This window comes from Sebastes umbrosus, chromosome 16 (genome assembly GCF_015220745.1).
Source record: "Sebastes umbrosus isolate fSebUmb1 chromosome 16, fSebUmb1.pri, whole genome shotgun sequence".
NCBI classification, from domain to species: Eukaryota; Metazoa; Chordata; class Actinopteri; order Perciformes; family Sebastidae; genus Sebastes; species Sebastes umbrosus.
Window position 1 is genome coordinate 9804646 of NC_051284.1, and position 9877 is coordinate 9814522.

Below are 9877 nucleotides of genomic sequence, written 5' to 3' on the forward strand. Positions count from 1 at the left end.
GTATACAGTACTTAATTAAATACTTGAAAAAAGAAGTACCGATGTTAGCACCTCCAAAACGCCCTTAAACGACATTTCAAAAGGCGGGCCTTGGCAACATGTCTATCCGTCCTCCGGCGCACTGTGGCCGGCGTGCAGCGGTGCGGCTCGTCGGTGCAACAGTAGCCAGACGGCCGTCTCGCCAGGAGGAGACAGTAAAAGAGAGCATGTGATAGAGAATCGATGTGTTTTGCTAATTCTTGTCTCATTTTTGGTCTGATAAACACTAAATTCATCATAACTGGTTTCATCTAACTGGTTTCAGAAAATATGCAATCTGGTTGCCATGGTAATGAAGTACCGATCTGATTATTAACCACACCCCCGTTCTCTGTTTGAGAAAGAACGTTTACCAAAAAAACAGGAAGTAACACTGGCTGGAGTTCTCATTATAATAATTTGAGTGCAAAATGAACATAAAAGTTTTAAGTGAAATTATAGAATAAAAAATAAATATAGGCTTAGCCTATACCGCGATATAAGTTAATGAAATATATACGATAGACATCTTTTTTATCGCTTTGACGATATATATCGCCATATTGCCCAGTTGTAACTACAAGTTATTTTCAATGGAAGCCGGTGATATGAAACTGCAAACTGACGCCTCGCCACTTGAAATGCCACAAATAAAATTGAGCTGGTCTCAACTTTTTTCAACACTCCAACGACTTAGTGAAGCGTCTTCCAATCATATGTGTCTGTTTCACCGTGTTCCGGTCCGCCTTCAGAGCCATGGTCGGGGCCGTAGATTCTAACATGCACAAACCTCAGTCAGATAACTGATCAATGAGTCAGGTAGACTAGACTAACATATTCAACTAAACAACCCCTCTGCTACTAGGGGATGGAGAGAGCTGATGGCAGGTTAACAAGGTACAAGCATTTTGGTTATTTTGTTAACAAGTGGGATGGCATTCCCCTTCATTCCCCATCAAATTGCCTACTGGCTAAGAGGCAATAACCAGTCAGGGCAGTGGCAGTAAACGGGCTATTAATGCCACTTCTGTTGAGCGTGAGTCATTGCAGAGACTTATCCAGGATGATGGTGTCTTTGCAAATGGCTGAAAAATAAGAGAAAATTGCCACATTGTGTGTGATCATGTGGTCAGAAAGGACAATAGGGATGAGAACAGAGGCAAATACATAATGTGTTGCAAATTATGGGATGAATACTGTCTCTCGTTTCTCAGTATTGCAGAGGAGGTTTGTATTCACGGTGTAACGGTGCAGGCTTTTACCGAGGATTTTATGCATGAACACTGCACACTATCAAACACTGTATACAGACCTTCTCACACAAAGTTTGTGATAGAAAGAGTGAACTTGTGCACCACTCTGTATTCTCTCCAACATCCAGAGGATCATGGTGAGAGGGATTTGAATTGTGAAATGCAGTGGAAAGGAAAAAAAGGATTTACAATGCAAGCTCACTGCTGCTGACTCCACTCCAGGAGAGAGTAACATGAACAAAGTTAAACTACTTTTAAGTATTTAAATAGTCAAGTCACATTTATTTATATAGCCTAACTTTGTACAAAGCCTGCCTTGAAGAGTTGAGCAACTCATAAGAGAAAGATTAAAAAACAATGGTCAAAATCAAAGAAACAAAGGACGACATATCCTGATTTTTTACTCTCCGGTATGGGCCTCGCTCCAAAAACACCTACAACTCCCTTAATAGCGTAATTTATTCTCGCTGCCTGATAAATGTCCACATCTTTCAAACTCCATGCCTGCAGTTGTTGGTGATGCATGATTTCTTATGTTAATGAGTCACCAAGCCCGAGCTGAGATCACCGCAATGACATCATCTGGGTTATTTTCTCAGACTTTTAGAAAGCTCCCTCCTGAACCACAAAAGACATTATACAACTGATTTAACACTCTGTGTAGTCAAGCGGCAACCTCCGGTGCTGAGAAATGAAGCCAAAGGCAGAAGTGCCAAAAATTGCAGTTCTTCAAATGGCCACTTGAGACAATCCATCTCTCTGCCCATTTTTGGATTAGTCAGGAGTAATAGGCCTTTCACACAGAAAAAGGTTTGCTGTGTGCTCCGTGGCACTCACGCTTCGCTCGGCGCAGCAAAAAGCTGTTGTTGCTCTACGCAAGCCATTGGAAATAATGAGTTTCTGAGCGCAGAGGTGCCGTTGCCACGCGAGCCACCCACTTTGAGCTTCACAACAGCTCTTTAGAAACCTATGGGTGACGTCACGGAGACTATGTCCGTATTTTATACAGCCTATGTATGTATGAGAAACATGATGAGAAACCTAAGGCATCATGAGTGGACTGATATAGTTTCCCCCCCTAATTGTTAAGAATTTACATAAATCAAGTGTTAAAATTAGGGCTTTCAAAGTTAACGCGAGAATAACGCAATAACACATTTTTTTAACGTATTAACGAAACTTGTGATATCGATCTTTCGGAGGTTGTAGCAGGTTCAGTCAGTTTTAAAGTTTGAGTGAAGACACTGGTATATGAAACTAGAAAACCTAAGGAATCCATTGGAACCAACCATTTCATACTAGCTTGTCGTGAAGGAGGCTAAATAACGCTACAAACTTGTGCTAAATTTTGGCGAGGAAAAACTGGCATGGCCATTTTCCCTTGACCTGAAAATGGGTTCTATGGGTACCCATGAGTCTCCTCTTTACAGACATGCCCACTTTATGATAATCACATGCAGTTTGGGGCAAGTCATAGTCAAGTCAGCACACTGACACACTGACAGCTGTTGTTGCCTGTTGGGCTGCAGTTTGCCCTGTTATGATTTGAGCATATTTTTTATGCTAAATGCAGTATCATTGCAGTCAATATGATAATATCTGTCATTGTTTTGTGTTGTTAATTGATTTCCAATAATACATCTATACATACATTTGCATAAAGCAGCATATTTGTCCACTCCCATGTTGATAGGAGTATTAAATATGTGACAAATTTCCCTTTAAGGTACATTTTGAACAGATAAAATTGTGTTTAATTTGCGACTTATCACAATTAACTATGGACAATCACACGATTAATCACGATTAAATATTTTAATCGATTGACAGCCCTAGTTAAAATAAAAAAAACAATATAATATGCCTATACATAGGTCTAGAAGCTCTACATTAGCAACCATCAATAGTGCAAATGTCTGTCATTAGTCATTCACTTTACATTATAGACGACTGAAGGGTCATACTGTATAAGTGGGAAGTAGTGAGAAGTAATAAAAGAGATACGATAAGAGCAAAGGAGAAAGCTGCAGCTGATTTTTTTTTGTGCAATTAGAAAAAATACATTCTCTCCTCAAATTACCGCTGAGCTCATTTACAATGATGAATTAAGCTCCGCGCAACACGGAAATCACTATATGTAAAGTCCATTTCGTGCAATTAGAACCAAATGACTGCCTCGGTACAGATGGGAGATAATGAGCTCATTTGGCGAGAAAGTGTACTTAGATGACATCTTAGTTTCCGATCAACGGCGGTGATGATGTTTTCTGTTATTTATAATGTCTAGATAATGCCTGCAACAATTCACTGGACTGGGCCGACAGTGTCACTGTGATCAGCTTCACTGCATGCACTTTTGCATTTGTTTCAGTCTGTAGTAGAGTAAACGCTGGTTCTTTTTTACAAACACACATACTGTACACGTTTAATTATATTTAACTAACTTCTCCATTATGAAAACAAGGAGCTGCCAAATGTTCTTTAACAATACGACTGTTAGATAACTGCCAGACTTCCTATTTCACACCTAAGGAACGCTACATAACCTGCTGTGCTCTCTATTTCCAGCTCCTGTTTAACTTTTTAGCTGCATTTCTACAAAAAAAACAAAAGAAAAGACTGAGTAATTGTCAGTTAAATGTGCCTGGGCTGTAATGAGCCTGGATTATTGTTGGTAGCCCACAATGTTTGGTCACATGGTGAGGTGGGAACAGGAGGCGTTGTCCCACGGGAATGCCTGTCTGCTCACACTGTACCAGCTTCTCACTGTTGACTGAATTATTCACAGCACAGATGGAGCGGGATCCTGCTCTGTATAATTCCCCAACTGGCTCAAACAGAGAAAAGAATATTCAATCACAGACATCTCTCTTTACTTTTGGCTTCCTGTCTTAAGGCTACTAGATTTTTTTTTTTGTTTAGCTCTATAAACAAACTCTGTATTCTTCACTTGTACTACCTTCGACGTACTGAAACATGAAACATTGGGCATGATGCCAACATAAAAGTGATGTAACACAGTGTCGGTGTTGCATTATTTCTCATTTTCCTTTTTCAATTTTATGAAACACAAACTCGTTCCCCTTTAATTCAAATGTATAAGTCATTTAAAGCATTTATATTCTCACATCGGTCAAGTTGCTTCTCATTTAGTATTCAAACCTGCAGCCACTAACTGGAATTAACTGGAAATGATCCTGATAATTGTAAAAAAAAATGATATTATTAAAAAATTAGGCTTAATATACAGGAACTTGATTAAATAAATGAGTCAAATGGCTACAAATTAACAGTACAAAAGAAAAATAACAGGGAAATTTACATTTTGTTTGTGGGTAAAGCTACTACTACTGCAGCCGCACACACATGCACACACATACAGCGTACGTTCAGTTTTAGCCAAAATGACTAATTTAACCAAATTTACCGTATTCATAAAAATACTGAGAAAGCTCTTAGATCAGGGGTCAGCAATCGAAGCAATCCTTATCTAAGGCTTAGATAAAATGAGGGGGATTGAGTGATGACTCACGGGAAGATTTAACAATAACCGACTTTGTTACACAAGAAGCTCAATAATGTGGGAGAGAAACCTTGTAGTGGTTATAAACTGCACCACAAACCTTTGTAAGAGTCTTTAAAGTTAGTGTTTGCAGTGGATTTGGAAGAAAGATGAGAACAAAACATGAGAAAATAATGCATCATTCACTAAAGTATGAGTCCAGTGAGCAAACTGACAGATTTTACATTGCTCCCTCATCATGATGATCACGGATCAACTCCTAATGATATGTTGAATCATTTTAAATATATGAATACTATGACAATGTAATGTCTGTAGCTTGCACAGTTTTGCTTTATGATACAAGTAAGACAACTGAATCAACAGATGTCCTTGTTGTTAACGGGAAACTGTTAGTCCTGTGTGTGCTTGGTATTTCTTATTAAGGGGATGTGTTAAAAGATTTCGTAGGAAGGAAAACCTGGCGATATCAAGGACGCCTACACCATTCTCCAAAAATAAAAGATGCCAGACTGTGTTCAGATGGAAGTCAGTTGGAGTTAGAGTTGGGTCGATTTCTGCTTTTGCCAGTCCGGTGTACCATCTTAACACCGGTTTGATTTTATGCCAACCGTTTGAACAGGCCGACATCAGCAACAGGTGCCGACGGCGTCACGCCTGCTTGTACTGCATTAGTGACAATCACTATGACACGGTGATTAACATAATATTATGTGTGTTTATAAACGGACTAACTGAGCCACTAGTGTTTGACAGGCCGTGCGCATCATGGTGCGCATCTGTCGAGCTGATGGCGGTGACTTCGACATAACACCGGCAGCATGAAGGAGATCACATTTCAGTAGAGGTGGGAGGGGGAAGGGGCGCACGCCGCAAAGTTGTGTTTAGTCACTAGAAAGTTCAAGTGTTTTTTAGGGGGGGCGAGACAAGACAGGCTTCCATCAGCCAGTTCTAGACACGACCAGTTTATTACAAGCCTGGCAGCCCGTAAAGTTAGAGAGTATGTGGTTGTGAGAGAGAGAGAGGGTGAGTATGAAGTCAGCAGTAATGTTATAGCTGTGAACGTAGCAGTGCAGTGTGTGTATAGTTTTGATTGTCAGTGAATAAATGCTACAACTCCTCAAGACCCAAGCCAAGTTCCTGTGTCTTGCTTGCCACCTGCTGATTAAAGTGAAGGGGGGTTAGCCCCAAAGCTAGCGACAACAACGGCTCCGGTGGGCTGACCTTTAAGGTGGACCAGCTATTCTCATTTTGGAGCTCAAACAGAGCGTTTCAGACAGAGGGTAAAAAGAGGTGCTGCAGCACAGCCGGTAGGAGAAAAATAAAGCATTTTTTTTAACATTAAAGCAGGTAAACACGTTCTAATAGAAAACCAAAATACAAGTATGCACTTGAAAATGAGCATGATAGGTCGTCTTTAATCTGGTGCAACAACTGATTTGCATGAGACGCTCAGTTTGAACGTAAAAAAATGATATTAAGGATCAACTGGTAGGTTAGAAAGTGGATGAAAACGACCTACTACTCAGCAGACAAGAGGTGTAATGTATTTATAGGGGAATTACAAGACTGTCCAATCCCTGGCCACAGTCCAAGGACACAATGACCCCTTCCTTGTGTTTAACAAATGGAAGGTATGTAAGTCACAGAAAGGTTTCTGCACTGCACACCACGCAAATGACATCTTGACCCGACCAAACATAAGGAGCAGCTGGTCTTATCCCTTGTACTGGATATCCTTGACTGGATCCGACTGTAGTCATGTTACAAATACTGCACATCTTTAGCTAGAGACATTAAAGAGCATGTTTCTAATTTCACCATCATAATCAAAGACAAGAAAAACAATGCCAGTGAGAGTCCTTCTAAACTTTCATCCTTCAACACAGGGATGTCGGGCGGTGTTAAGACACAGGACACACTGGAAGAATAACTACATACCCCACAATGCCTGCTGGGAGCACTTAGAGGTCCCCCAAGAGGAGCAAGGGGACGTTGCTGGGGAAAAGGACATCTGGGCTACTCAGCTGACCCTGTTGCCATGGCGACCTGACACAGATACGTGGCTAAAAAAATAGATGTATTGACAGTTGAGGATGCTGAGCTGATGCTAGGTTCCTAAAATTGTCTATAAAGTTTAGGGTTTAGGTGTTAAGGGAGGTATTTGCACATGAATATTATACAGTATAAAATGAGGAAAACCTACTGCACATGAGTGGAATGTAAATGTGCGTTAGTTTAAAGTTCTGCAAGTGCTTTATTGTCACTTTTGACAATATCCTTGGAATTTTTGTTGTTGCACATTTCTTTTGTCGTTGTTGAGTTCTGTCTGCATGGAAACAGTTGCCATGTTGAATGTCAAAAAGCACAAAACCATCTCAAAACCACAAAGACACCCACACACTCCACAGGCAATCCATAAGCACTCTCACCAGCACTCCCATACACACTCCCACACATGTTCATACAATGCCCCGAAAGCTCAGTATCTACTGCGTAGCCATTGCCAGGCACACACATACATACACACCTCTGGGACCTTCAACGATCACAAAACAAATGGGATAACTCAACAGGCACACACTTACACAACCAGACAGACCATTCAACAGGCTGCTACTCTGTGATGAGCACCCTCTGAATCTGCTTGTGCATGTATTTGGTTGAAGAGAGAGTCATCACCATCCAGAATATGAATACTGCCGTGGCAAAGAGAGGCACTGAGTGCTCTGACTCAACATGCAAAATTATGATTATTCTCACTAGCCTGATGAGTTAAAAGCTTGTTATTACGGAGCCTCACAGCTGCAGCACCATCATGACCTTCAATGCATGCAGTTTCATAACAAAATACTCTTTTTGTATGCTGCAAACTATAACTTCAGAATTACCCATATTGTGAAGTATGATTTATCCATTTAGGTAATCTTTACTAAATTAATTAATATAAATTCACAATAATGCCACAGTAACACTTGAGATTACAGCCTGCAAATTACAGTGCAATATTTAGTATATACAAGTTATTTAGAGAAGACAGTGTAAGAACCTGCGCAACAATTATGGGGTACAGTAATAGATAAGACAGGAAAAATGGGTCAAATGGGTTAACAGTGCCGATATGTCAATAACATTAATTAGGGTATTATTTTTAAGAAATGTTTATTCCAAAAAAGTACTTTAGGAAATTACATTGCAAAATATTTTTATGCACAGAGTACTTACTTATTATTAATAGTGTGTAAATAATTTTTCCTGCGGAACAAAACATTAGACTAAACCTGTAAAGAGGTTGTACCTTTAGTTATAGTTATGAAATAGTTACAGGATGTGTATGTTTTTAAAATGATGATAAAGAAAATATTAGTTTTGTTGGACTAATGTTAGAGAACCAGCTTTTACGTCGTATCTCATATCGTCATATCATAAACATTTATGGAGCCAAATTTATATACTATAACATAACAATATATATTTTTGTACAACATACAGTATGAAGATGTGGATAAAGAGAAAGATATCCCCCCCTTTAAGATGTGTGCACAACAAAACTATTTATTTATATTAATGTTTAATTTTATAACAAAGCTTTGTTTGACTGTTTTTTTTTTAATAAAAGTGCCATATGTATTATGGCTCCTTTTTATTTGTTATTCCCCTGTCTGCACCCTGTAATTATTATTATTATTATTATTATTATTATTATTATTATTATTATATATAATTATATATTATTCCCTTGTACCTTCAAGTAGATGCCCAGTAAGCATTTAATTAATTCTCCCATATGTGCAAAATATTACACTATGATTTGATGTCTGTAATTTGAAGCATTATCATATTCACACGCGTACTCTAGTCTGACTAAGCTTTAACGTCTGAATTTTCCATTAATTCATACCACACTTAAACACACTAAAATCACCTTAATCTCCCTGACAACAGTGTAGACAAACTAACAGACTGTGTATAAGGGAAAAAAAGTAATGTTTCAAGCCTAAAGCTTATTTTCTTTTACTTGGTCCGCGTTGAGAGAATATGACATTAATCTAAACATTTTCAGTTGAAAGTTGGACAATGAACACAAGCAGTGAGCACATACAACAAAATAAAGCACACAAACGATACAGCCCAACGACAAGTGAAGGCAGCGCAGCCTGAACACAGTGGAACAAGGAGAACAAGGACGGGTGTCAGCGGCGGTGACAGTTTAACAGTGATAAATGCTGATGAGGAAAGTGGAGTGCGGGGTCAAAGGTCAACCTCCCAGAGCTCTCTGATCTGCCCTACCTTTTCTGACGCAGATGAGCTCATGAACTCCACAGTTACGCTCGCCACCTGGAAAGACAATGCAGTTTCAATGAGCCACACGCTGCGATGGCGGCAACGAGAGACAGAACAACACATCATGGAAACACATTTAAATATGCTGGAACATTTAGACAAATTGAAAAGGACATTAACAACACAGATATAAGACGCTGACAGAGACTGGATGGTAACAGTCTGATGGTGTGGGTGGTGTGCAAGCTGCTCGAGTTTAAAATACACCGGTTAAACTAAGAAACACTTCAGACATTTAAGACTACTTCAAACAGCCTGTACATGACAATTGTATTTTCCTTTTTGTCTAATGGACAATAACTGGAAAGCTCTTAATGCCCACATATGGCCCCCAAATGTTTTAACAGCATGATTACAGCAGACTGACAGCTCCAGCTTGATTTGCGTTCATCTGAGGACAGAGGAGCTTTGCATGATTGAAGGCTGGTTTGGGTTTTATGCACAAATACTGTGATAAGCAGTTCATATTATACAGCATGTGCTATGTGTTTATGTAGAGGGGTAGCCTGTAAATCTTGTAAACCTAACTTATTTTAACTAGACCATGTCTCACACTCCAGCCTTATTAGGTGTACATAACCTCCTTTTATCCTTTGTTTCAGTTCTTACATCTCTCCCACCTCAAACCTTTCTCTTTAACTCCACTTTAATTAACTTAATGTATACAGCACGTTAAACACAACACAGTTGTTCTGAATTCCATTACAGAAAACTCAGAAAAAGGAACTAGGAAAATATT

The 9877-nt window shown here is 39.3% G+C and overlaps 1 protein-coding gene across 2 annotated transcripts in view; it reads right to left on the reverse strand.

The window, feature by feature from the left end:
* Positions 1 to 9877, reverse strand: part of syt14a (synaptotagmin XIVa) — a 35922-nt gene extending 26045 nt beyond the window's left edge. For both annotated transcript variants that reach the window (XM_037747255.1, XM_037747254.1), the window contains exon 1: positions 9085 to 9877. The gene's annotated coding sequence lies outside the window, so the exon portion shown is untranslated. The remainder of the gene's footprint in view (positions 1 to 9084) is intronic.